The sequence below is a fragment of the Pan troglodytes genome, chromosome 1 (assembly GCF_028858775.2).
Source record: "Pan troglodytes isolate AG18354 chromosome 1, NHGRI_mPanTro3-v2.0_pri, whole genome shotgun sequence".
NCBI lineage: Eukaryota > Metazoa > Chordata > Mammalia > Primates > Hominidae > Pan > Pan troglodytes.
This window is the reverse complement of record NC_072398.2, coordinates 76,933,645-76,958,829: the sequence shown is the minus strand read 5'-3', so window position 1 is coordinate 76,958,829 and position 25,185 is coordinate 76,933,645. Positions and strand designations below refer to the sequence as shown.

General features: G+C 34.9%; 1 protein-coding gene, 1 long non-coding RNA gene and 2 other non-coding genes across 17 annotated transcripts in view; 1 reads left to right on the top strand and 3 right to left on the bottom strand.

Annotated features, from left to right (window-relative positions):
- DNM3 (dynamin 3) overlaps window positions 1–25,185 on the top strand; it is a 576,659-nt gene that overhangs the window by 298,305 nt on the left and 253,169 nt on the right. The window lies entirely within an intron of this gene.
- LOC129138053 (uncharacterized) lies at window positions 980–7,034 on the bottom strand. Of its 2 annotated transcripts, XR_010157333.1 has the most exons (4): window positions 6,768–7,034; window positions 4,534–4,611; window positions 2,879–2,995; window positions 980–1,352 (listed from the first exon to the last, which is right to left on the bottom strand). It is a non-coding gene; the product is annotated as an uncharacterized LOC129138053 (long non-coding RNA). The 2 variants fall into 2 exon arrangements; XR_008540985.2 differs by having other exon boundaries at window positions 980–2,995.
- Window positions 1,197–1,306, bottom strand: MIR214 (microRNA mir-214). Its single transcript, NR_032043.1, has one exon. It is a non-coding gene; the product is annotated as a microRNA mir-214 (primary transcript).
- On the bottom strand, window positions 6,938–7,047 carry MIR199A-2 (microRNA mir-199a-2). Its single transcript, NR_032038.1, has one exon. It is a non-coding gene; the product is annotated as a microRNA mir-199a-2 (primary transcript).

Below are 25,185 nucleotides of genomic sequence, written 5' to 3'. Positions count from 1 at the left end.
TTTGCTTTAGTTAAGAATACGTACACAAAGTGTTTAATTATTAAATGTGAAAAAAGTTTTGAGTAGCCTTGTGTTACATTTTTTAAGCTTGACCAGAATCTAAGAAAGATGAAAATTAATTTCAAATACTGAAGCTAAAACATGTTAATGAACTAAATAAAAGTTGACACATTTCTAATTTTATCCATCTTCCCACCTTTTACCCTTAAGTATTTAAAGTATTCATAGACAAAAGCCATCCCTTATCATTTCACTCCAGTTAACAGTGCATAAACTGAAGTTTGGATATTTTCTCAAAAGATGTGTCAAAATATACATTTCAAGTGCATTAACCACTTTCCTTATGCTTCTGAAGATAAATGAATTGCCTGAACATCTCAAGATCTTGAAAGTTTATAGTGATGGAAGCATAGGTTGCAAGTGAATGTGTTGGCCTTGTAAATTCTACTCCTAGAACTGTAGCATAAGCACCTTCTTAATTAAAGAATGACGCAGTCATAAATTTATGTATACCATGACGCGTGGAAGTATCAAAAATTTCAACTTTCCATATGTCAAAAGAGGAGAAACTATTATTTTAATATAGTTGAACACTAGTTGGAAATAGTAGTCTTTTCACTATGTTTTGCCCAGACCCAGACTGGCAGAGTTAACCCAGACTGGCAGAGTTAACTCAAAGCACTTGATCCTTTGGAATACTCTTTTTCTCCCTTTTCTTTTCTCTGTCTTTCCACCCTATCCCCTTCTAAAAAAAAAAAAAAAAAAAAAAAAAAATCATGACATAGAAAACCATACTTAGTTTATGGACAAGAATTCTTAGAATAATTTATTCTTTGTTAAGCATCAGACTGAAGTTATATTGTTTTGTTATATTGAGTTTCTATATCAATATAGGGTGCTGCAAAGCTGTGTACAATAAAGGTCAAGGGTAGTGATTTGCTGACAACAATTAGGAAAAGAGAACTATAGAATGCACAGGAACATTTTCAGAAATGGGTTTTATTATATTTCATAGGCACCACTCACTTTACTTTTGGTGGGTTTTAATACTTGAATCAAAATAAAATAATACATGAGTTAAGTATTAAACCAACAGATTAAAACCCCAGGCCCCCGAGCCCCTCATTTTGGTTGTAGCTCTTGGTGTAGATGCTATGGTGTGAGGGCTGCTTTCTTTCAATGGCTGGTTGTCATTCAGGCTGGGTTGTCATGTGACTGCCTGTCTGTGCCTGCTGTACAGGTGAGCGGATGTTCTGCACAGCAAGTGTAGACAGGCAGACACATGACAACTCTGTCCAGCCAGGCCCTTGGTTCCTTCAGGTTTCCTTTGCTCATAGACAGATACAATCAGCCTGTTTTCCAGATTTGGTGATTTTGGAGAGTAAGGGGAAAGGGAGAGAAATACACAATATAATTAAACATTAAAACATTATGGAACTAAAAACAAGTTAGACTTTTGACTTTATTCAGAAAGTACATTTATACATTTGTTCCAAATGTGCTAACATGGATAATTTGCTTAACAGAAAACTCACATTAAAATTTTAAGGAAAAAAAGAGATTAAACACAAGGTTTATTCTTAAGTCCAATTCATATTATTACTGGCCCACATGTAGTCAGAGTTCAGCGTAATTGAACCAGATGTTTTTCCTCTTTGCAAAAAACTGCATATTTTAATACTGAAGTTAAAGATAAAAACTATGTTTATGCATGTTTCTTTTAGTAGATAAGTACCATAACCTTGTCCATGAAAAAGAAAATTATCATTTACATGGAAACAGCAGCCCTTTTCAAAATAATTAATGAGCCTAATTTATTTGGCAACCCAAGTTGCTGACTTTGGTATTTGATGCTTTGATAATAGGATTCTACAAGGGAATATGTTTTTACCAATTATATGTGAAACAACAGGAACCTATTTAAATGTCTCATTTTCCTTTTAAATGCAAAGTTTATAACTGTGGATGTGAAATCAAATTAAAGGCAGTTGTGAGCTTAAGTTATCCACCTCTTAATTAACTATAGGGCCATGCTGTGAATCAAAAGGGTACAAACTGGAAGGCTGTTACTCACAGTGATGCTCAGAATGTGTTTTGGATATAGTTAGTGCAATATAGTTACAAAATAGTACTTAAGAAAAGGCAGAAAAGGCAAATTCATTTCATATCCAAAAAATTAAAACCAGATCCTTTGAAAATTTTTCTTATAATTTATATGAGCTAATAGTGTTAAATATGCAGATATAAAATTTAATTCTGGTGAGTTGAGAATAATTCTATTTTAATATCAATTATCAATTCACATCTTTAGAAGTATTAAGCAAATTCCCCTCCCCTTTTAAAAACAAAAATATCCAAATAGTCAAAATTCCAGTAAGTAGGACTTCTTAAAAAACACAGCACCAAAAAAACACAGTATTGTCCAAGGATTGTATAATTAGACATTTTCTCAAAGAACTTTAAGAAAAACAAACAGTTTGTGATTTATCTTTAATTGTAAAATTCTGAGAAAATAGCAAATAGAAACTTAATAGAAAGCAAAATAGTTTTATATACTGAGAAAATTACAATTTTCTACAAATCTGGACTTTTATGCAGTGATTAGGTAAGGTAATGTTTTAACAAAAGCTAATAAGTGCCATTTTCTGTGTATTTATGTAATTTCAAGAAAATAAATTTCCGATTCTGTTTCGGCCATCACTTTCGAGTAAAGGAACTTTTTTTTTTTCTTGACAGAATCAAAAACATGAGTAAACTTGGCTGTTATTTAAATAATTACAAGGTTAGAGTATGCCAAAAACCAGTGCCTTAAAATACTATTGTGTTATTGTTGCTGCATTCAGTGCAACAGAAAGTAATTATAGAGTGATTCACTTACAAAGAGTATATTGGTGGAAATTAAAAATTACTATAATTCTTTATAACTTTTCCTCTCTCTCCCATAAATAATTTGATCCAGTTAACTCTGCTCAATTAAAGGAATGATGCATGCAACCTGAAAAAATAAAAAGAAATATTTGTGAGTTTGTATGTTATGCTTTAATATAAAACAGTTTTATTAAGGCAAGATATAAAAATTTTTTGAGCCAGAAAAACCACAACAGTTTTTCAGGGGAAAAAAAAAATCTTGCTGAAAACAATTGTTCTACTCATAAGGCTTTTGGACAATTTATGTTTCTGATAGATTTTTAAAACACACTTACAGTAAGTATGTGACATATGCACACTTCATTGTTATGTTGAACCTGCCCCTAAACTTGTTAAAAAGATGAAAGACTGAAAACCATATTGACCTTTTTTAATCTCCCAAATTATAGGTTGAATATTAGTTTATTATTACTTAAAATACTAGCTAAAACATAAAAGAGCTATTTGTATTATTATCATACCATGTAATTTTTAGTGTGGTTATTACACCTTGTTTTCTTTTTGTCTTTTATTTCTTAAGGAAAAAAATGTAAGAAAAGAATTGTCTTCTAAGTCTTCTGTAGTGAAATTAAACCAAAGCAACTCCAGGAAACTGGCTGTCACGCTAAGTCAAAAAATTCAAAATGAAGATTTAATTATTTTTCCTACTTTACTTCGTTATCTCTAACTATTAAAACTGATAAAAATTATTTGTAAGAGACCTTTGAAAATGAGTAAATATTTATTTCTACTTAATTTACAGAACATGAAAGTAAGAAGGGATTTGAAGTAAGAAAGTTTCTATCTTAACTCAGGAATTTCCTGTCTCAGGTTAAAGCCTGACCTTCTAGTTATTTTAAGCCAGGATTTCTGAGTGATGGTCTCTTAGTTATTATTTTGACGTTATTGTGATGGGTGGGCTATTCTCCTTAGAGCAGAGTAAAGTGCATTGTTTATAAAGAGCAGATCCCTTACAGAGTAAGTGAAAGCTTTGGCGTCTTTTTACCGAGCATGGATGCTTGTGGATGAGTGAATTTTTTCACATTACCAAGTTGTACTTTTTATATCTTATAACAGCTTAAGACTTCAACCAAAAAAGTGGGAAGAATTCTTTCATTAGGATTTTTATGCCTAAACTCTTTCCCACAGAGTGAAATACATGGGTGGTCTGTAGGCGAGAGGTGGGGGTAGATAGTATATTTTGGTCTTTTACAAACATAAACATATTATCTGGGCCGAAAGCCCGAATGCCAAGCAGGAAGGATATTAAGCCTATTGACTAACTACAGGAAAGTGATCAGTGTGAAACTTTGTCCTATAGTAAACAGTCTTTCTTTGATTTTGAGATCTGTGGCCTAAAAGAAAAATGAGTTTGAAAATTTAAGTCCACCGTTTTAGATTGATCCTTTTCCAGTTAAGAAATTATGGTGTTGAAGCTAAGGCTCTGAACTTCCTTTCTCTTAGATGGTGGAAAAGTCCTTTTAACCCAGTACCTAGTCCAATTTATCAATCATTCACATGCTAAAATGAAAAATAATTATGAAATTTCTATGAAGTGTAGTTTGGACAGACCCTGAAACAATTTTCTCTTCATGACCACATATAATGTTTAATTTTAATACTTACACTTATTACATCCAGGGGTAGTTTTAGTTGAAGATGCTCACTGTTGGTTAGTTTCCTCTGGAATAGATTCCATGATCCCTAAAATATTTGTATATCTCCTTATAAAGTAATATGAAAATAAAATTAAACATTTTTCTAATTTACCTGGATATAGATACGGCTATAATGTATATAAATGTGGGCGTGTGTACCAGCGCATAAACTACAATCCTGCCTTCATTCAGCAGAGCTTTATAAAATGAGCTTTTACTTTTGATCTTTAATTTAGCCCATATAATTGAAAAATAAGTACTATTCGTTTTCATTTGTTAAAACTTTGCCTCGAAAATAAGTCGCTAGAGCCACATCAAGCATGTGCAGGAACTCCTTGGTTATCCTTTTACAAAGTAATTCTTATATTTCTACTCCTGTACTTATGCCAGGGGCACCCTTATGTCCCTTCTATCTCCAGACTAAAAGTCATCCTGAGGGAGAAAATAGGTGAGGGACCCATAGGGATTCATTTCTTTGAAACAAAAAGACCGTTTAACATGAAGAAAGAAATTGAAATTAAATATACATTAAATGAAAGCAAATTTTGAAATGTAATCATTTCTAGAGTAAAAAAAAAAAAAAAACCCAGAAAATTTGAGAAAAACATTACCAAAGTACCTTGTTAGCTATTTTTCCTCTTCAGTAATTGTATCAATTAGAAAAAATATATTTCTTGAAAAAATGAGCTCCTCTAAGTTACTTTTTTTTAGTTTTCTTATGTAAAAGAAACTATATAGATTTTTAACATCTCATTTGTTCTACTAAAAATAATTAATATGGAATTCTCCAAGTCACAATAGAAAATGAAAGGATAACTTTACTATATCATCTAAGTGAAAGTAGCTAAATTTCTCCTTGCTGTTTATATTTTAACTAATAATCATGAATATATGAGAATACTTAATGTTTTCTTTATACACATTTTGGGGTGATCAGAAGGGTAATTTTTAAAGTAAGTTGTTTTGACAAAGGAAAACTTAGGGAATCTTTTATAATAAAATATTTTGCTAAAGAGAACTTGAGTCAATTTTTGAATTGTTGCAAAATGTATAACTTAGAAAAGAATTTGTTCAGGAACCACTGTAACTTTAAAGGAGGACAAAAGAGATTATGTTTATTTTTCACAAACCCTGTAGAAGAGATGTTTTCATTATATAGAATTGTTTCGGAATAGAAATTAATGGGGGTTAAGAAAATTAGGGATGAGGCAATAACATTTTTCCAGAACTTTCTTTAAGGGGCCGACCTCTAAAGTTCAGCACAGATCACATTGCAATCCAGACTTGCTCTATTATTTTCTCTATTAGGATTTCATTCAGCTTGAGGGTTTTCTTCCCTCCCACCTTCCTCCCCCTCTCCCACCCTCTTTCACCTCCAGGACAGCTGGAAACTGACCAAAGAAAACTTCTGCCTTCGTTTACAAATTCCTTTTTTATCAGTGGGTTTCTAGACAAAGTGCCTTATTTTAAATGCTCAGAGAAGTGGAAGCATTGTAAGCTATAGGCAAGAGGGCTCAGCTGAGCAGCAATTATCAACCACTCTTTGATTTAAAAAAAATGTAAAACAGATATTTACAGGGGTATCTAAAGATAGAGGTTTTTATTCCCTGATGTACTCAGTTGCTGACTCAATAAGTTGTGGGTCGGCGCTCTTCTCTGGGCAAATCCCATCTGCATTGTCTGGTAGGCAAGACTTGGCAGGTTCTTCTTTTATTGTTAGGTACTATTATTCCTGTTGTTTATATTACAGAAGGAAATCTTCAGAAAAGCACTATCCATATAGCATTTAAAAACCAGCAAGTATTCTTTACTTTGGGGAAAAATGACTTCAGTCCTGGGATGTTAAAAGTTATACATACAGCCTTCATCCATATAAGTTTTTAAATCTTTGAATTATTATTAAACAATTCAAAAGTAGCCTCATTAAACTATTCTTAAGTGTCTGGAATGAGTTTTTTCATATTTCATTTTGAAGTGGGAAAACCTTTAAGAAAACACTTGAATTATCAATCTTCAGAAATCAAAAAAAAAAAAAAAAACAGTAAATCACTATATACCACACACTTTTGCTCTTTTAAAATTAAATACATCTCTACCCATCACACATGTACCTCTGTTTCCCTTGCATGTTAACACAAATCATGGGCTCCCCACCTAGGTTCCCTTGGTCACAGACCAGGTGAGCAGTCAAGAAGGCCTTACCCGCTGGTCTTCCCTTCGGCAGTCTTTTCTCAGCAGTGTCCCCGAGGGCTTCTTGGTCCCTAGTGTGCAAAACCTGTGAAGAAAAACACTGGATATGAGATTCAAAAAAGGAGCAAACAAATGTCTTCTCCTTGGAAACAGCCCATTTTGTCCCCAGCAGTCCATGGCGTTGCTCTCCCTTGCCCAGTCTAACCAATGTGCAGACTACTGTACAACGGCATTGTCCTGAACAGGTAGTCTGAACACTGGGGCGACGGAGCAGGATCTCCAGAAGCTTCCTTCTATGTACTTAAAATCCTCTCCCGGTCCTCAGGAAAAGCCTCCCTTCCTGCACCAGGGGTTGCATTCAGCTTTCCCCCCTGAATTCTGCTGCGCTGACTGAGACACACTCAAGGGCTGTGATTTCCAGTCTTGACGTGGCACATTTGCTGCAGACTGGGGAACTGGCAATGAATTTAGGACCAGGAAAAGGGGGAGGGCTGGGCTGGAGAGTCCATATATGGGATGATGTCACCCTGGGGAGGTTTGGGTATGCGCTGTGCCGCTGGAGAGACCGCTAGAATCGCCTGCTCTCAGACATGGGTCTGTGCATAAAATGGTACCAGATGTTTTAGTGTAACGTTAAGCAGTCATTTCATCTTCAGGCCAGATTTTTTTCCTCAACTGGGCAGGAAGTGGGCCCCAGTATGGAAAAGCTGTAAAAAAAAGAGTCAAGATGTACAGTTCGGCTGTGGCCAACTGAAAGTGAGTTGGTGTAGAAGTACAAATTTACTGTCTGACCCAGGCTAGAGAAGTAATTTGAAGATAGAGGGTAGATGAAATAGTAAACAGAAAGTTGAACACTGGAAGGCAGAGCTCATTTGGAAACCTTTTTGAGCTTTCCTGTGGCACTTTATTTTCTGGTATTTCACTCGTCGAAAAGGGCAGATAAGTTTCTGTCTGTCTGTCTGTCTCTCTCTCTCTCTCTCTCTCTCTCTCTCTCTCTCTCTCTCTCCCCCCCTCTCCCCCTCTCCCCCTCTCCCTCTCTCCCTCTCTCTCTCTCCCTCCCTCCTTCCCTCCCGCTCTCTCTCTCTTTCTCTCCTTCTCTCTCTCCCTCCTTCTCCTGTCTGTTGAATCTGTCAGCAGCTTGCAGGCTGCTCTAGACTTGAACAGTAATTATAGCAACTTCCTGAAAGTGAAGCCCCCATGAAAAGTCTGGAGAAATGTTCTTTGTCATGGCCTCTACATGAGTAATTAGTTCCACATGTGGCCTTCCTAGTTTCCCTCAGCTATTTTGGCTGGGTCTGTGAATGCTGTGCTATAGTTTGACCTAAAGAAACGTTAAAGTTTTTGTTTGAAGCATCCACTACGAAACAACGACTCAGGTCTTCTAACAAATCGCCTCTGGTAGATCCATGCTGTTAGGTATAGCATTGTTTTTCACTTGTAATTCCTGATTCTGTTTTGATACTTTTGTTTTCATGGTATTCTGTGGCTTAGTTTTATCTCTGGTTAACTAAATCTGTTGAAATTTGCCAAGTACCGCTTGACCAAAGGTTATAAGATATCAGCCCACTGGCATCTACTTTTCTTTCCCTGTTGTGGCTGTTTTCAATTATATATGCTCTTGAATATTCTGAATATGTAGTTCTCTCACTTTCCCTCCATAGGATTCTGATCAAAGCTAGAGTTGCCTCAAACAAGAGCTTGATTAATTGCCCTTCTAAAGATCAAAATGTGAGAAAATTTCTAGGTAGCTTCCAAATTTAATTTGACCAACCAGACTAAGAAACTTAGCATTCTTTAAAGAAAGTACAGCCAAAGCAATTCATTTCCACTGGCCTTCTGAAATGCTTTTTAGAAGTAGAAAAATATATCTCTTTTTTATACGCTGCATTGTATATTTCAAAAAGCTTCAAGTGAGTACTGTCCTAAAGCATTTGCTTTTCATAAAATGGCCTCTTTTGAATCATTAAATAGCACACTACTGAAGAGTTCAAAAGTTATGACAAGCCCTTGTTATCTTGTGAGGAAGATTAAATAAGATAAACATGAATTATCTGGCATCTTAGGATGGAACAGAGGTTAGCACTGGGTACACCATTCATAGAAATATTTATATCATCAATAGGAGTCAGAGGAATGACTTTATATCTCTGTACTTTCGCTTCCATACTTGTGTCTTTAGGGCCTATTCAATAGTGCTTGCACAAGCCCATAAGACTCACCTCCCTTTTTTCCCTGTCACTGCTTGCATATTACTGGAAATGATCTAAGTGTGACTAAATACAATCTAATACTTGTATTATATGTGAATACCAACTCCATTCTTTTCAAAGTATCTGTGTGTTTACTCACATGAAGTCCTCATAGAGGAGCCATAAACCACTGAACCAGTAGTCAGCCAGTATTCCAGGTGTAGACCTGCTTCTGCCACAGAAAGTGAAAGCCTTTCTTCTGCCCACTTTCATTTATGTCCATAAGACATGCCTTGGAAATTTTTGTCAAGGCAAACAAAAGGTGGTTCTGATCAGACTGCACCATGATTTCACCTTAGTCTGTACATCTATATGCCCTCAAATGGTTCTACTACCTACACCAAATAGAATCTTACAATATTTCAATCAAGTGACTTAACTTTATACTAATCATTATGACTCGTGAAACATTTTAAGGAATTTTCTCCAGAGACAGCTATAGAAATTGAGTTCCCCTTAGAATATATGTCCATCTCCTTGAGTTTCCAGTTAACTGAAGTGTTTGAGGGTGCTCTTGCCTCCAAATAGTTCAACGAATATTTATTCTTGCCTACTCACCTGCTAGTCACAATACCAGCAACTGGGCATACAAAGATTAAGACCTGACTCCTGCCCTCAAAAAGCTCACACTTACATAAAAAGTTAGGAATACACATCTGTTACCAAGTGCAGTTTAAAAAGTTGGTCATTCTGCTCTGAAAAGTCCTTGGCATTGATTTGGAAATGCCTTAATAACTTTTCTTACGTCTGTAAAGTTATCACTTGAATACCCAAAATGTATTGGGCCCTAGAAAGCAAGGTTGGACTTGACAAATCCTTGACTTTGAGGAACTGAAGTTATTTAATTTGCTTATTTCAAAAGTTGTTGACCAAAGTGATTATTGAATCAATAGATGGTTTTGGGTGACTACAAAATTTGCTCTATTATAAAGGGTTATTAAAAGGAAACACTGTTTCAGTTATTGTTCCCAATCTTGGCACATTTTTATGACTTTGGAAATTCTCAAATTGAAACCAGGACTGAGGCTTCTTTCTGTGTACCTCTAAAGGGGCAGGGTTACTAGTGTTTACAATTATTTTGTGATATCCAGATATGCGTACTTCAGCTAATATTTTATAGCCTTAAGTTTTTTTTGTTACAAGATTAGTGCACAAGTTCAAACAATAGAGAGGTATGTCAAGAAAAAAATTAATCATCATTATCCATTCCAACTTCTTAATCATCATTATCCCTTCCAACTTCTTAACCCTTTCTGTCTTCCCAAACTAATGGTAACTGTTTGGCATGATTCCTTTGACTACTTTCTCAATGGTCATTTTACAGCTTCTTTACAGATTACAAAATCCATTCATGTACAACGTATTTGTTTCTTATAATAATCCTATAGTGTAGCTATTATTATCATCCCCATTTTATTGATGATAAAATTAAAGCTCAGAGAGCTTAAACATTATTTCATCAGAGTCCACAAATGGAAAAACTCAGTTTTTTTCTGTGCTCAGAAGAATATTGTCAACCTACAGAAACAACTTGTTCCCCTACTGAATTCTTATAGTGCTTATATTTCCTGTTGTTAAAATGCCAATTAATTATCTGCTGCGCTTTCACAGTTTTGTACTAAGATGTTACCTGTACTGTTATTTTATGTATTTAAACTTTTTTTTCCTAGATAAAATATAAGCTAATTGAAGGCAGGAACATTATATTTGTTTTTTTTTTTTTTGACTGGCTGATGGTAGTCCATTTAGTAAACTGTTAAAAGAATGAGTAAAGAGCTATATGGTATGCATGTGGTTTCTGGTCAAATATTCGTCATGATAATAACTTAAGAATTACAGCTCTCTTAAAAAAATCATAAATAAAAAACATAGTGTGCTTTTAATATTTATATATGTGTCTGCAGCTACGTACCAGATTGAACTGTTCTTTTTGAAATAAATGTAAACATTGAGCCAACCATATTTCCTTGCTTATTTTTGGCCTTCTAATGTTCTGGAAGCATCCTGTGCAGCTACCAGTGATATAATCTTGTGTGAAAAGCAGGATCTAACCAAGTTGTAGTGTTTCCTTTCTTGTTGTTTTCTCCTTCCCAGTTTGTATCTAAGATAAAAATCTAGCTGACCTTAGTTCATTGCAAATTAGAGAAGATAGCCCCACTTAGTTTGGCTTTATGTTGTGTGGATTAGCACTTTTTTTTTTTAATTGGAGGCAATGCAGTCCCCTAATCTCCTGCATTTCCTATTTTGTTAGGGCTCAAAGGAATAGATATGTTGTAGCAGAGCATTCCACTTTTCTTCCCTTTCCTGAATCACAAACAAATGGCTTCCCTCAAATCACTGCAGTGAAGTGCCTTCTTAGGCAGAGATGCAACATCAGCCTGTAAAATAGAGGAGAAATATTTCAGAGGAGTAAGAGATTTTCCTTCAACAACTGAAAAAGAAGTTAAATCAGAAAGCTATAAATCATAAACTTAATGCAACTGATTTTACAGTCTTCAGAAAGTTTGCAAAAGACAAAGATTGTGAGAGAATTGATTTTAAAACGTACATTTATGGACGCATGTTTTGTTTTTGCCCGTCTCTAAAATTTCCATTGCTGAGTCTGTTTATTTAGAAATAAGCTCCTAACCAAAAGCAGTATATATTTTATGAACATTCTTTCCTCAAATCAATTGAGAAAGATAATGTTACGTCTTTGAGTTTTACTAACCACTGGCGTGCACAGCAGCCATTTTTATATTTCAGTAGCATAATACATTCAGCAGACAAACCTTAAAAACTCTAGCTCTATTGGATACCAGTTGCAAGAAAGTAAATATATGATTTATGACTCCAATAAAATTGGAAGCACTGTCTTGAAATCTTTAGGGGAAGGCAAGTTAAAGGGATTAGAAAATTGTTGCTGGCCTTTTCAGGCAGATTTTAAGTGAGAGCATACTAGCAGTGTAGTCTGCTGCCTGCTTACACCCTCAAAAGCTGACAAGCATCATCTGAATGCTATGTGCTATGAGCTCCCGTTGAATTCCATGTTACAATCAGACTTTAAAATGAGGACTGGTTCCCTTGGACAAGAGAATCATGGTGTCCTCAGGTCACTGACAATTTTAGAATATTGACTCCTGATGTCTTTTGGCATCACCAGTATTTTATTTCCTTAGTGTGACTCAAAAGTGAATATGCATGATATCCTAAGGAAAAAATATCTGTATGTGCATAATATAAGGACACAGAAACTACTTTTTTTTTTTGCAGGGGTGGAGAAAATACCCTTTCTGTGGATGGGGATACATGTTAAGCATAATGGCTACAAGGAAGCATGTGTGTGAAGGGAAGCTTTCTGCTTTACCCAGAATACCTGCAATTATGCAGTAGGTCATTTTAGAAGCTCTAAGTCTTTAAGTAATGATAGGCATACTTGCGTAATACATAGCACATTGCCTTTATTTTAGGATTTTAATCTTCTAGTATATACAAAAGGGGAAACCCAAATTACATGAATTTCTAAAAGGGTTTGATCCAACATAAGTCTGTTTAGCTGTGTCCATTATAGATACTTTAACTAGCCTTCTCAATTCTGTTCAGTTTCCAGAGAATTTACTCTAGTTTCTAAGGACATATGAGACCATATTAGAATACTTCTATTCATGCCATCATGGAAATTGGCTTTACTTTTACATACCAAAAAAAGTACTTGGCATATAAATTGGTTCATGTTGAGAGGTTATTTACAGGTTGCAAATGAGTATTAATCACATATCTTTATAAACACTTATTTTAGTATTAATCAACTAAAAATGATTTCCATTTGCCACACAGAATCAGATTCAGTGCCACTTCACTGCCACTCAGGAGGAGAGTACAAAAGCTATAGAGACAATAACATATACTGTTTTCTGAATTTAGAGGTTTGTTTTGTTTAGTTAGTTAGTATTTTGTTTTGAGCACTTATTTTATGTCAGCGTCCATGCTAGTGTCTTTCACATGTGATATAATTTAATCCAGCAATCCTGAAAGGTAGGATCTCTCCATGGTTACAGATGAGGAAGCAGAAGCTCAAGGAGGTAGTGTCGTGTGGGTATTCTGGAGCCAGCTGGCATGGGTTTGAATCCTGGCTTCACAGCTTGTTATGATGCTTCCTTGGCAAATTATTTAACTTTTCTGACCTCTGGTTTTCTCGTCTCTAAAACAGGGTTTTCTGAAAAGAGCTTAGAACAGGGCCTGGCCCAGAGCTAAGCTTTATGCAGGTAGGGCTGCTGCGGGACACACCAGCCACCCAGGATTGTTTTAAAAACACTGTAATGGAAGCTGACTTCTTAAGATAACCATTTGGAGAATCTTTTTGAAAAGCCATCATAACCTTTCTCACCCTTGAGTTTATCTGGTTTTATTACAGATATATGGATAGGTAGACTGATAAATAGATCTAGATATATATGCAATTGTGTGTACAAATGTATGTGAGCATATATATGTGTATATAGTATATGTAAATATATATATAAGTGTGTATGTATTTGTATATATATTTAAACCAGATCATCTCTATGTGAGAATTATTAACACCAAAATAAATTCTTTTCTCTTTTTAAGGTAATATTATTTTAAGCCTAGCGCATGTGCAGTGTTTTTTTGTAATCTTAAACGTTAGTTTTAGTGTATAGACATTTCAGTCTTTTTAATTGTTTTAACTTTTGCCTGTCAGAGCTTCATAGCAATAGTTAAAGGTTAACATGGAAATACTGGGTAAGAAATACCTTTGTAATTTTGCAAATGCAACAAGTTATTGGTTTCTATTCGAGTGGAGCTGTCACTGAATGCATTTTAAAACTACACACACATTTTGTGTACTATTGGCTCATTTTTGTTTGGGGAACACTCACTTTACTCCCAATCTTCTGTCCTATAACAAAATGTTTTCCTCTGGTACAATTTACTTTGTTTCCATCTCTCCTCAGGTTCTTCAAGAAAAAACTAGCCTTTGTTTTCATTGGCCAGAATGGATTATGATTGCTTTTGAAATAATGTCTTGTTTTGCTGAAAAGCTAGTAGATTATTAAATAATCATTTTTTCTTTAAAGGATTTGTACTTCATTGAGAATATGTGGGGTGGCCTCAGGTGCTTCCTGGCCAGTGTGTGTGTCAACTACTAGGGCAGGTGCTTGGAGTTCAACTTGCATCCATAGGCATTTTCAGGGTCTCATGAAGTTAGTACTGAGAAGTGCACTAATTGTTGTTTGTTTGTTTTTAAGTTTTCTGAAGAGAGGAAAACAGTGAGAATAAGTGGTATAAAAGGAGTCTTTGTTTGTTTGTTTGAAACACTCTTCCACTCAGGCTGGAGTGCAGTGGTGCAGTAATGGCGCACTGCAGCCTCGACCTCCTGGGCTCAAGTGATACTCCTACCTCTCAGCCTCCCAAGTAGCTGGGACCACAGGTGTGCACCACCATGCCTGGCTAATCTAATTTTTTTTATTTTTTTGTAGAGACTCCCTGTGTTACCCAGGCTGGTCTCAAACTCCTGGACTCATGGGATCTTCCCACCTTGGCCTCCCAATGTGTTGGGATTACAGGCATAAGCCACCGTGCTGGCTAAAAGGATTCTTTTGAATTTGCCAGAAGTAATTGCCTTCTGCTAGTGGTAAAGCCAGTTTGAAGATAATGGACTTCCCTTCCTTTTTTTTTTTTTTTTTTTTCAGTGATCCCAGACCCAGAAGTTTTTAGTACTACAATTCAATTGGTTAATTTTTGGAAAGTTGAGTTCCTCATTCTTTTTAATTTTTAACAAAGAACAAGAAAGCTAGTGGGAGTTGATTTTCCAGTAAATTTTGCCCTATCTACTTCGTAAATCAACCTTAATTTTAGTTCTATCTTTGTCTTCAGATCATAAAATAATTAGTATTGCTCACCCTGTGATTCTTATACGGGTTAGGTTGGATCTGATTTGAGGTAATGTCAACTGTAACTATTTTATTATTATTTAATTTGATTTTGTTTTAGATTGCATGTTGTAGATTCAGACAAATTTAGATGAATGCCACTTCTGTTGCATTCCCATACTATATCATTTTCAATGCATTTGTCCTGTGTATGTATATGGGAGGATTTCTGAGTATATCAAATTCCCCACTTAAAACTACCATTCCCACGGTATGTGTCTCCTTCACATTCATTATAGAGGAATTTTAGTGAGTTTTTTGTGTATGTGCATGCGGACAGAAACTATTTAGAAGGGCCATGTTAAAAACGGTTTTTAACCATGTAAGATAATTTACATAACTGTGTGAGATAACTTGCTTACCAATGTACAATGTGATTGTGAAATAAAAGCTTTGAATTAACATTCACAGTGAAAACACTAAAGCCAAGTGTTTCGGTGCCCAGAGCAGAAACTGTTTGGTGATTTAGTGTTTGTACAGATTTAATTAGTTATATTTACTTCCAAAATTTCATCTTTCTTTAACAAATTCTACTTCTTTGAAGTTAAATGAAACCTTTGCTTTTTTGGATTCAACTGAGATATCAGAGAAGGAGCATTAGAATTGATTGGTTCAAGTTCAGCTGTGCCATTTTCTCATTTGTCAAATGGTATAAAGAAAGATACCTACCTCAGAGGTGGTTGGGAGGCCTAATTCGATGATATGGATAAAATAAATTGGGATGCTTTTGAAAACATTCTGCAACAAGTTCATATGGCAACAGTTTGGAGGATTGCCATGGCAATGCCTTAGGGAAAGTGGTTATGGTGTTGTAGCAAATACCATTTCTACCCTTGGTGACTTTTATGTTGTCCCTGAACATTTACAGAGAATAGGAGCAGAGAATATTAAACTAGTTATTTTATCAAAAGGCAGTGATATGTGTTAATTTCCCATACTTCAGTATATGCATCAATCACATGATCAGAAAGCATTCAGTAAAACAGGCTTATTAGTTTTTGCCCTTTTTCCTCCTCCTCTTTTCCACTATTTCATCTTTTCTTTCCATCTTTCCTCCATTCAGCACGAGACTTTCTCTAACTGAGTATTCCTCTTCTCTCCAGCCCCTATTCGTCCTGTTTCTTTTTTAGAACATGAAGTTGGAATTGAGCTTATTGGTAAAAAATGTGTTAGGTTATTTAATAAGATTTTGTTTCTTCTCCTTAAATTTTCAGTCAGATGAATTAAACCCTAAGTGTGCATTCTTAAAAACAAATAGCTCCCAAACTAATTGCTTTGATACTTCCATGTGGCCTTTAAAGTAATTTTTCTATGAGCCAGTTGCTTTTGAATTTTTTAAACATTAAGTGTCTTCAGAAGGGTGGAGAAAGAAGGATGGAGTTACAGATTGATCATATTTTTATTTAAAAGCAGTTTTCTAAGGTTCCAAAGAATATTGCATACCAAATATTTCCAAATAACATATATAGACCTTATTGTCTGTTCCATTCATTCGTTCATTCATTCATTTGTTGCTTGTGACCTGCTGGTTCTTCTTAAACTGTCGTTTCACTTATTCTGACATTTATATCTTATCTTTGTAACTTGATTAGAAGCATCTTGAGGTCCAGGGCCATGCCTGTAGTTTCTAGGTATGCCCTACAATAGTTTCCCAAATGGAATCAGGTGAATAAACACATATTAATTAATCTGAGATTTTCTTGAATGGAAGGAGTCAAAGAAAGAGGATTTCTTCTGAGTAAGAATCAAGGCCACTAAAAAATCACCTTCCTAGTTTGCATTATATAACCTTTATTTACCTGTATAAAGATTTTAAAACTGCGTTGAAGAATGCCACAATGTGTAGGCCATTTTTGGAGCATTTGAGAGTGTGTTTAGAAGTGCCACAAAATGCTACAGATGCCATCTGACTTAAAATTCACTCACGGAGGAATTTATTTAGATGCGTGTTTGCTGGGAATCTACTACCAGGAGAAATGTGGAAACCACATGAAATTCACTACATAAAGAAATCTGGTTTCCATTTCTGTACTGCATTTTGTGCTAGCAGGAAGAAGATAAACAAGCTGTTTAAAACTAAAGTGAATGGCAAAGGAATTCCATTTTTAGATCCCACCCCGTAAATGTATTTTGGAATTTGCAAAACCTAATCCTATCACATAGGTCCTTTAAGAAGGGAGAAAATGTGTTGAGTCTTCTAGTATTAGCTATCTCAGTGGAATGGATGAGTAATTTTGTTTCCTGTTGATGTAGTGTAGTAATACAACTATGACATGTGCTTCAGTTAAAATTAAAACGAAAGTCTCATTCTAGTCTTTGGTAGGCAGACATTATTCTGAGAATGAGAAGAGGGAAGGAAGCAAGAAAAGGCTCTTTTCTGTTAGTTTAAGATCACCCCTTTTAAGGAGAGGAGAATTTTATCATAATGTTTTAATATAGCTATTTAAAACTCTGTATATGAAAAGGTATATGAGTAAGGCAGATGTGAGGAAAAAGATTGAACTGTTTTTATTTTGAGAAAAATATTCTGGAGGTTCCTTTTAAATTTTCTATTTAGTGATCCTTATACAGTTTAAATATGTTATAAGGTTGCCATTTAAAGAGGAACACACTCAGTTAAGATAAAATGTATTGTGATTAATAAAAATGTTAATATTTGAAACATAAAGGCCAACCATACAATTGTGATTTTCCTTTAATAAACATGACCAAATCATACATACCTATGTTTAGGAGTAATAAACATGCATTTCTCAACTTGGTAGGCCTTGTGCTTTGCAAAAAAAAAAAAAACCTGTAATATTTTTATAAGATCAAGAAGATCATAACATTAATTGTTCATTTACTTAAGTAAATTAAAACTTTCATTGCATGGCTTAATTTCTCTCCGGCTTTATGGTGGAGAAAAGAAGCTAATTAAGGTTTATTTTATATACTCTTATTTAATATGGTGCTTGTTTGTATTTTTGTTAGTTTTACTATTGTAACTTCTGCTCTGGTGATTTTTTAGCTGGCTACACTTAATGATTAATACATAATTTGTCTAAGCCTACGCTCAGAGCCAAGGGGCTTTATATCTATGGAAAGTGCCATTTTTCAGGTGAGATGTAAAAATAAACATCCAGTTATGTCATTCTTTTATTTTTTCACTCACTCCATAAACATTTATCAGACACCTATGATGTTAGACTCTGTGCTGGAGATACTAAGGTAGAAAATACAAACTTTATACCTTCAAGGAGTTTGCTTGGGATGACTAAGGGGCAAAAACAATTGTTAAGAAGAAAGATAGTGATTTTAGTATTTCAGATAAATATAAATCTACACATAAGTTTAGGTTTATCTAAAAATATTATATGGTCTGTTTAGCCAATGCTAAACCATTGGTTGTTGTTAGGTAGTAGAGTGTAGTGACTGAGGGAGAGACTAAGGAGCTAGAAGGCCTTGGTGTGCGTCCAGCTTGACTGCTTACTTTGCTGTGTGACTTGGTGAATGTTATTCATCATTTGTGGCTTTTTTCATCCATAAAACGAGGATAATAAGTGTTTCTACTTCATAGGGATGTTGGAGGACTATATGGATTAATCTGTGGAAGCTTTCAGCATAGTGTCCAGTGTATATTAAGCACTTAAAAAAATGTTAGCTTCAGGGATGATTTCCAAAATATTTAGCAACCCAGGCAGTAGGGGCATCAACCAGTAAGAACTGCTGTTGGCTGTAAAAATCTAATATGACCACCCCAGTGTTTATGGTATAGATAACAGCTCAGTTAGCCTTCATCAGTTTTATTGTTTCTACTTAAAACTCATGCTCCATCCCCATCCTATCCTATGGACAATGGCTCCTGGACCAGGCTCTGTAGTACTAACAGACTGTGGACTTACTAGGTGCCTGCAATTTATATTTTTGTAATCTTCTTAGTTTTGAGTACCTAGACTTAGTATAGATTTATTTCATGTTCCAGACAATTCAGGATGTTTTTTTTTACCTGATAATTCCTAGAAAGACACTAGAGCCAAGCCTTGGGTTCCCTACTTTTTTTCGCCTAATGTTGGCAAGTAATTGTTATAATGTAGGTGTTCATTTTTTCCTCCTCCTTTCCCTCCTCCTCCTCCTGTTTTTTTCTGGAAGAGAAAAATTATATCTAAAGCTAATTGCCTTAAATTCTTTTTTAGAAAGTGATTGTATACTACAAATAAACTAACTCTTTTCAGTAATTGCTCATTTTTTTTATTTTTGCAGTAAGGATAGAATGTATGTAAGAGCATTTAGGACATGTAAAGCATTAAAGGACATATAAAGTGCAAAAAACATTGTCCTTTTAAGTTAGAAGACTTGATTCCCAACACTGCCACTTGCTAGTTACTTAACTGTAGTTAATTCACTCTGTGTTACATTTTTCCATCTGCAAAATTGGGAGTAATAGAACCTTTCTCATAGAGCAGGAGACCCCCAACCTTTTTGGCACCGGGGACTGGTTTCATGGAAGACAATTTTTCCACAGATCAGGATGGGGTGGATGGTTTTGGGATGATTCAAGTGCATTAAATTTATTGTGCACTTTATTTCTATTATTATTCCATTGTAATATATAATGAAATATGTATACAACTTATCATAACGTAGAATCAGTGGGAACCCTGAGCTTGTTTTCCATCATCTGGGGATGATGGGAGACAGCGACAGATCATCAGGCATTAGATTCTCATAAGGAACACACACCCTAGATCCCTTGCATGTGCAGTTCACAATTGGGTTTGCACTCCTGTGAGAATCTAATACAGCTGCTGATCTGACAGGAGGCAGAGCTCAGGTGGTAATGCAAGTGATAGACAGCAGCTATAAATATGTATGGCCTGGTTCTTAACAGGCCAAGGACTGGTACTGCGTTCGTGGTTCAGGGGTTGGGAACCTCTGCCACAGAGTATTGTGAGGATTAAACAAGATAATACTTATCAAGCATTTAGGACATACATTTCAGTAAATTCATTTAATTTATTATATTTATGAAGCACTTAGGATATACAGTTGACCCTCTGAATTCCATGGGTTTCACATCTGTGGATTCAACCAATTGCAGATTGAAAATATTTGAAAAAAATTGGGTCTGTACTGAACATGTACAGGCTTTCTTCTTGTCATTATTCCCTAAACAATATGATATAACAACTATTTACACAGCATTTACACTGCATTAGGTATTATAAGTGATTACTTACAATCTTTAAATAAGATGATTTAAGGTATACAGGAGGATGTACATAGGTTGTATGCAAATATGGTGCCATTTTATATAAGGGACTTGAGTATCTTTGGATTTTGACATCCACGGTAGGTCCTGGAAACAATCCCTCACAGACACCAAGAGACAACTGTAGTTAACATTCAGTAAATTCACTTAATGTATTCAGCAGGTATTTAGAGTACTTACTATGTGCCATACAGTATTCTAGGCACTGGGGATACAACAGTAAATTTAACAGACAAAAATCCTGCCTGCATGATAATCAAGTGCAAACAATATAGTAAGGAGAGAGAATAGAAAATCTGGGAATGGGGTTGCAATGTTAAGTAGCATGGTTAAGAAAGGTGGTATTTGAGATTATATTGGCAAGCAGTGAGGAAGTAAGCATGTGGATGACTGAGGAAAGAGCCTTTCAAGTGGTGGGAACAGTATGTACAAAGACCCTGAGGCAAGAGTGTGCCTGGAGGCCAGAGGAGCTAGAATAAGGTGAGGGGAAGAATAGGAGTAGATAAGGTTGATAACTGGGACCTGCTTAAGATCTGAGTGGTACAATGATGGGCATGGAGAGGGGATCAGGAATGTACCAGTGAAGGTTTCTTAGAGGAGAAGGTAGATCTGGAAAATAGAGAGACCATGAAGAAGCATATGAAAAAAGGAGAACATTCCTCCTAGTGGGAAGAACATGAGCAAAGGCACAGGCAGTGGAAAAGACAGACCTAGAGAACATCCAGGATCGCCTGTCCAGAACAGACAGTGTGCAGTCAGAAGAGAGGGAAACAAGGTTGAATAAATGAGTGAGATTGGATGATGGAGGCCTTGAAACCTAGGCAGAGGACTTTTGGTTTCTACTGATTAGAAAGATGTTTCTAGTCAATAGAAGCAAACCAATGAAAAAATCTAAAGTCCAAATTTAAAATCAATATATAAACTAACTCTCTCTCTTGCTAAAAGATACTGTTTGGGTTTGTTTTCAGAGACAAGTAAAGAATTTAAAGTTTTATTGATAGGTTTGATGTAAAATAAAGAAAAAGTTTTGATACTTAAAAAAAGTGTTTACTATTAAATAAAAGATTCCCTAATACTCTACTATGTGAGCTACAGTTATAAGCATTATGGCTTAATAAATTAGGTGTTACTTTATTAAAATAATAATCCTTTATTAATAATCTTAGTGTTGATAAAAACATGCTGGGGATCTTGTTCTCTTCTTTCTGCCCATGATCAAGCTTTAAACCTAAGCGTTGTTTTGCTTGCTGCTATGTATGTATGATCACATACTCACAAATAAGGGGAAAAATGAGAGAGGCAGTGAGTCAAGTCATCTAAATGGTCACATTCGTCCTTTGGAAAATTATCTTGCAACTTGAGACCCATTGGCATTATTTATTACTTACTGCCTCTTTTTACATTCTACTTAATGCCAAGCGATGCAAAAAAGTTATGGTTGGAGAAAAAACCCGTCTATGGAAAAGAACAACCATTACCTGTGTGTGAGTCCTACTAGATTCATCAGACTTTTGTCTTCTTTGCCTCACACTTTTTAAATGTATTATCTTCAGAAAAAGCATTTTTACTTGAAAATAAGTTTGTGTTTCTGCTACAGCAAGTTCATCTCACATTGAGTTATTGTCCAAGACTGCTATGGTAAATATAGTCTGCTCCACCTAGAACTGAACTTATTTTCATGTGGATTGGTCCTCCTCAGAAATTTACCATATGTATAAACATGTTTCTTTAGCTTTCAAATGTGAATGAGATCCAGTGCTAAGTTGATTTTCATGAAATCTATCTTAAGAAGTAGATGATGTGACTATCAATTGTGTACAGGATAGAATGCTAGGAAACTTTTGATTCTATTCCTGCCTTTTATTTTGCAGCAGGAATTTGGCAATGTGTGTGCTCCCTCTGTTGTTGAGTTTCTTGAGTGTCTTCATGAAATAGATGCAAAATATCAGCTAATGGCCACAATAGATTTTCACTAAAAGACTATATGAAATTATTAATTCTGTTTGTGCTGTAAAATGTGAATTACAGTCATGCATCACTTAACAATGGGAATACATTTAGAGAAATGCATCCTTAGGTGATTTCATCCTTGTAGAAATATCAGAGTCTATGTACACAAACCTAGGTGGTAGAGCCTGCTGTATACCTAGGCTATATGGTATATAGCCCATTGCCCCTAGGCTATAAACCCGTACAGCATGTTACTCTACTGAATACTGTAGGCAGTTGTAACACAATGGTATTTGTGTATCTAAACGTGCCTAACAAAGAAAAACTACAGTAAAAATACAGCATAAAAGATAAAAAAAAAAAAGGTACACCTGTAAAGGGCGTTTACTATCAACCAAGCTTTCAGGACTGGAAGTTGCTCTGGGTGAGTTAGCGAGTGAGTGGTGAGTGAATGGGAAGGCCTAGGAAATTACTGTATGCTACTGTAGACTTTAGAAACACTGTACACTTAGGCTACTCTAAATTTATAAAAATATTTTTTTCTTCAACAATAAAGTAACCTTACCTTACTGTAACATTTTTACTTTATAAACTTTCAAATTTTTAAAAACTTCTTGACTATTCATAATACAGCTTGAAACACAGACATTTAACAACTGTAAAAAAAATTTCTTTTTTAATATCCTTATTCTATATTCTTTTTTGATTTTTAAATGTTTTTATTTTTTACTTTTTAAATTGTTTTGTTAAAACATATAGACACAAACACACACATTAGCCCAGGTCCACACAGGATTGGAATCATCCATATCATTGTTTTCCACCTTCACATCTTGTCTTACTGGAAGGTCTTCGGGGGCAGTAACATGCATGGAGCTGTCATCTCCTTTGCTAACAATACCTTCCTCTGGAATGCCTTTTCCGGGACCTGCCTATGACTGTTTTACAGTTAACTTTAGGAAAAAAAACAGGTAGAAGGAGTACATTCTAAAATAATGAGAGAAGTATAGTATAGTAAATATACAATTCAATAGCATAGTTGCTTATTATCAAGTACTATATACTGTATATAATTGTAGGTGCTAGACTTTTATAAGACTGACAGCACAGTAAGTTTGTTTACACCAGCATCAGTATAAACATGTGAGTAATGTGTTGCACTACAATGGCTATGAACCCATAGGAATTTTTCAGCTCCATTATAATTTTATGGTACCACCATTGTATATGCAGTCTGTCATTGACTCAAATGTTATGTGTTGCATGATAGTGACTTAAAATCTTAACAATTACCTTATTAATAGGCTGAAACACACTGTGTAAAGCAATACCAGTTTATTAACTTTGGTCCGATGGCTGGATTATTTACTCTTTTCTTCAGTGATTTTCATGACAGACTTCAGAATAAGTTTGTTAGTCTTTGGATGACCCTGGATTAGGCCGTGGTTTTCACCTCCTATATATTATTATTATATATATGTATATATTTTATAATAATATATATGATCCAGATACAAAGTGGTGCTTGCCATTCAGTGAAACAGTGGATAAAGAACAGAAAGCAGTTCAGGAGGAACAAACGAATGGCACTAGGAAGGAAGACAACAGAGCACTCGAATGTTATCATGGGCCGTTTCTCAGCCTAACTTCAGCATTATGAGACACTTATTAAGAATTTTTTAAAAGTTTATCACAGTATTAGAGTGAAATAATAGGGATATGAGATAAATCAACAGCGTGTTGCTGGAATGGGATAAAGAGAAGATAAAAATCAATCAAGAAAAATGCTTCCCCTTTGCTTGACATTGGTAATGAGACATGACTCCATTTAATACCTACATTTTAAGAGAGATATGAAAAATTTGAGAGGGGTACCACAAATGAGCAACTAAATGATTCAGGACTGCAATCTGGTAATGTAATTGGTGGGGGCCTGAGGAGGACTTTATGGGAAAAGGTGTTGTTTTGACTTGGGTAGAAGGTTAATATCGACTTAACTGCCTCAAAATAAATTAGATTTCAGGGTAAGAAGGATGTTCAGCCGCAGTTCATCTTCTGAGGTAAAATAAACAAACTAGTATAAACTGCTACCAGAGACATAGATTGAGCAAAAGAATGAACTCCATGAAATTGACTGCTATTGAACAAAGAGAGGTACCATCATGATAAGTTGTGGGTTTTCTTTCAGTGATTGTCTTTTTAAAATGAGATTTATCCATTGGGGTTGGGTAATTTGGCTGTCTCGTTTTCTAAAAGTGTGATTCTCTAAGGCAATATTTTGGATAAAGTGTATTTGCCAAGGAATTAAAAGAGCTTTGTCTGACATTTGGTTAAATTTGCTATTTGCATACTTTAAAGCATTCATTCAACAAATATATATTAGACATGGACTTATGTTAGTAAATATTTTTATAATAGTAGGAAACATAGGAATATGTGCTATTATTGTCATTGAGAAACAATGTGTAATTTCTTGCCTAACCTCTGCTTTTGATTATTTATACAGTTTTTTCTAATGAGATAATTTAAACTTAGTATAATATATTGACATATCTGTTGCTGTTGCTTGATTATCAGCTTTGAGATTTTCCTTGGAGAATGCATGATTTATAAGTTCAAAAAAACATCATTTTGGGTCAAATCATACACATAAGGGCTGCTTTCCAAACATTTGGCAGTAAATTCTGACCTCCTGATTAATGTCAAGTAGTTTACTTAATATATGATGTTGTCATGGTGACAATTACTCAAAAACACAAACATGGAAAGCAGAAAAAAATAAAAAAGAAAGAAAGAGAGATGGCTAACAGCTTTCTTATGTATTTCTCCTGCTTTAAACATATTCCACTAAGGGGTAAGAAAGATAATTTTTCCTTGCATGCCTTTTTATACTTTTTGAATTTTGAGCTATATGAATATATTGCTAATTTTAAAGTGTTACATTATAATATTTTAAAATTTTAAAACAAAACGTTGGCTTTGTTTTATAAATAAAATCTCTTAAAAATTTTTCTTTTGAATTAAAAAATATCAGATTTCCCAGAATA